Source organism: Phalacrocorax carbo, chromosome 5 (genome assembly GCF_963921805.1).
Source record: "Phalacrocorax carbo chromosome 5, bPhaCar2.1, whole genome shotgun sequence".
In the NCBI taxonomy this organism is placed as follows: Eukaryota; Metazoa; Chordata; class Aves; order Suliformes; family Phalacrocoracidae; genus Phalacrocorax; species Phalacrocorax carbo.
Genome location: NC_087517.1, coordinates 14,999,882 through 15,003,875, shown reverse-complemented (window position 1 = coordinate 15,003,875; position 3,994 = coordinate 14,999,882). Strand labels below are relative to the sequence as shown.

General features: G+C 38.4%; 1 long non-coding RNA gene across 1 annotated transcript; it reads right to left on the bottom strand.

Moving 5' to 3' along the window:
• Positions 1-306: 306 nt before the first annotated feature.
• On the bottom strand, positions 307-2,110 carry LOC135313671 (uncharacterized). The gene is made up of 3 exons (XR_010373214.1): positions 2,031-2,110; positions 1,730-1,898; positions 307-492 (listed from the first exon to the last, which is right to left on the bottom strand). It is a non-coding gene; the product is annotated as an uncharacterized LOC135313671 (long non-coding RNA).
• Between the last annotated feature and the right edge of the window lie 1,884 nt (positions 2,111-3,994).

The window sequence follows — 3,994 nt, the reverse complement described above, 5'->3', positions numbered from 1 at the left end:
AAACGATATTAAGTAATTAAGAAAAGATGATCTGGTGACAAGTTTTTGGGTCTTTTTAAAAATGACCAGGAGCTGGTGACCAGCTGGAAGTTTATGACTGGGAGAGGCCATTGTTGCTGTGAGACTGGCACACACAGTCACACCCAGCACAAAATACAGTGTAAGGTTTCCTTTTTGCTCAAAGCCAGGCTGATTCAGTAGATAGATTTGCAGGGATGATTGCTTGGATTGTCTCTCAATGCTCCATTCGACTTTTAATAGTAGGTATAAAAATTTTATCTGATTTTCTACTTCACTCTTTTGAAATATTAACCATTGATAAATTATTCAACTAAAGTGTTGCAAATGTACGTACATTTCGTAAAGAGGTCTGCACAAGCAGGCTACATAATGGGACTGCTACACAAACAGGCCAGAAACCAGTTGCTCTTCTCTTTTCTGTTTTCTTCCCATGTCTGTTGGCCCAGGTATTTCCAAGGTAGTTACATGTCTCTGTGGTGAGTTAAAATGCGACAAATCCTTACTTTAATTTTTATTTCTGCCTTCTCTCCACTCATTGCTCTCTTCATCACCTTCTCCTGCCCGTTTTTCTCCATTTGCAAAGCCCATGCAATTCCATATGGACTTTCTATGAAACTTCTCTAAATGTGCTTACTGGAAATAGGTTAATAAAAATGCTGATCTTGCAGCTGGACCAGAGCACAAACATGCCTGTTTGATCTCTTTTGCTTCAGAGGCTCTCAAACACCATAAGATACTGCTCTTTCTTAGACTGGAACTAGCAATTTTAGCAAGATTCTTATGCTCAATGCATACTGAAGAAGGTAATACTTCTTCCTTATCCAGAGGATTTGAAATGTTTCTTTTGTCTGAAAATCTATTTCAAATGGAAAGCTACAGCATATCCCAATGTTAGTATTTTTCCCATTAAAAATGTACACATTCTTTTAGTACTAGTGCAGTAACCAGGGTTGCGTTAGGCTTAAATTCACCGAAGGCTGATGCTGTGCACTTCAGAGCATCTCTGTGTGGTACTACATCTTTAACAGTATTTATACTACAACGGTGTCACCACGAAAAGTAATTTAAGTACATTAAGAACTAAGGTCTGTGCTGAATGAGGGTCTAAGTTACTTTGAAAAAAATCCTTTGTAGGACTAATTTTGTCCATTTGGTCCTCAAATTGGCTACAAAAAAGCTTTAAAAGTCTAAAATGAACAACCAGTCTTATTGGGAAATTTCAGCTTTCTTCAAAAGTTTCAGTTTTCCATTAAGTGACAGGGGAGAAAGGGGCTGTTAAACTGTCCATTTTTCTCAAAAGATTCATAGTAATGGACCCCAAGAAGTCTATTCTCCCATCCTAAAGCCATTTCAGTATGTTTCTGCTTTAAACTAGCCTATATTAAACCAACCTGTTCTTAACGGACTCCAGTGATAAAGACAATGAAATCATAGAATCAGAACTATTAAGGTTGGAAAAGACCTCTAGAATCATCAAGTCCAACTGTCAACCAATGTCCCCTACTTGTTTCTACCACAACAGATTTTTGTCCCTTTAGGTCTAACTGAAATACATCCCTGATGGCCATGTCAGCCTGATACTTCTTGCTTTATGCACACATAGAGAAAAGATTTAAGTTAGCATATACAGTGACTGTCCTTGTGCCTTCATCTTCATGCTTTTTTCCTTCTGACTAACCAAACCAGGTTATGTCCCCACAGCTCATACCTTTAAAAACTCTGATCATTCTCTGTCCACTTTCCTGGGCTCCCTTTAACTGATCCACATCTTTGTGGAGGGAGGTGACATCGCATTACCAGGGCCATGTAGCTCCCACGATGAGCTGCCTCCCACAGTGGGTCCAGTTATCCCAGAAAATGAAATCTCTCTTGGGAGCCTGGTGATGAGAGGAGGAACATGATAGGTCTGAATTGCAACTTCTGAGCACTGTCCTAGCAAAGAAAAATGTTGCCATTTCATGGTTTGTGAGGTGTTGCTCTGTCATTCCCTGAAATGCCAAAAATCCTACCATATAGAGGAGGGAGAATCCCATTTTCTAGTCATTACAACTGAAAAAAATCAGGAAAAAACAGAAAGAGTTAATATTGTGCCGGCTCTTAAAGAGAGTTGAATGCACCAGGGAGCAAAAGTTGCAGCTCACTCAGATACTGTTTGTGTTATGGACTTCAAAGAGACACAGTTCAAGTCATCTGAGGAAGAGTCTAAACGCTACAGTGGGCATTATGTGGCCTTACATAATTCCAGCAGCTTTAGCATGATAAAGAGAAATTTCAAATCTGAACCTAAGTATTTGTAATGTGGTAAATTACCCTGGATATTAGCTATATTAAGTTACTGTGAAAATACAAGCCTTAACAAAAGTAATTAGCACTCATACCTTGTTTTACATTGGCAATGCACTTTGTGGATAAGAGCCTAACAGTGGTGTTAGAGTCAAGTTGTGCAGGTTGTGCTTTATCAGACTAGTGGATTGTAGCCCTACAAGTTAAAGGGTTCAGAATAATGGAGGAAAATCCAGGTGCAATTTGCTACTGGTTTTGCTCTAATATCAAATCCTCGCAGGGTTAGTTGCTTCCTCAGCTTGCTAGATTACCTACACATTTGTAATTTCAATTTGCCATGAAATCATGTGCAGTACCTGTACATTTGTTTGCTTGGTTTCAGGAATTATGGGAAATGTAAAGTATGAAAAAAAGTGGGGAAACAGATCAAGAAACTGGTAGCTGGAATCTGGGTAAACACATTTTCTTTTCCCATTCTTAAAATGGCATTTCTTACTTTAGGTCCATATGCACAAGGATCACTGCATGTTAATGGAGACGTGCTTGCACCTCTACCTATCTTTTGCATAGATGTTTTTCTACTTTTCCTTACTAAGAAAAGTAAGAGGCAGAGCTGCTTCCCTTCCCCACAACTTGTCATAGATCATCCCCTTTTGTGTGGCAGGATGTCTAGTTTGGCAGCTTGGTTGTAATGAAAAAAATGCTCACATGTAACAGTAATGGCTGAGCTAATTAAACCAAGATACAACTGGGCTGTGAACAGGCTGATGAGTATCCAAAGCCAAATCTGAGTTATCTAAGCACAACCTTTGGAAATATGACTTACCCTTTCTGCTGTACAACATCGCAAAATTACTTCTTGTGTCAATACTCATCTTTACTGCTCCAGCTCAGCTGAACTCCCTAAAAGAAAAACAAAAATCTAAGGTTGCTCAGAGCTCTAGTCTTTGCCTGAGGAGAATATCAGATAACAGCATCAGCCAAAATAATCTAGGACCTTTTACCACCAAAAAAATTATTTCATTGATCTGCCATATGATATATCACATTTTCTGAAGCATGTAAAATTAAATGAAAGTTAGTTATCTTTAATATTCTGGCAACTTAAAAATAACCCTTTCATGAGTGCTTTGTATACACTATATATCTTCATGTTTTGTTTCTCTGGAAGCAAGAAAATTTTATTAACTGTTTCCACTAAGGAAGGAATTTTCTTATTGCTGCACAGGTGTCCTGGGAAGCTTCTTCCCAAAAGTCAATAATGTCATTGTATTGGTGAAAGAATTGGCATCCTTTGGGTAAGAAAATCTCTAGCCTCCAGAAAATCCTCTGAGAAGAATTTTATAAAATACAGAAGTCTTGAAAGGGATATAAACCCACATGCCTCAGGCTTTAGTGCAGCCTCTAACTACCAGAGGTTAAAACAACTTTTGTGGGAAACCTCCTCCATAATTAACTACTGTGGGGTCTCCCACACTGTTTGCAGGTTGTATCAGCCGTTGCTAGAGACAGAATTTATGAATAATCTGGCATTACGGTCTGCTCTGACAATAACAATTTTACAGTAGAAATTGGCACCCTTTGTAAAAGAAGGGGTATGTTTTAATGGGTATGTCAAAATTGATTCTAATGTGCTTAAAATAATCGTGATGGCTTGATAACTCTCTTAATGCTGTGTGCTAAGTTTGCT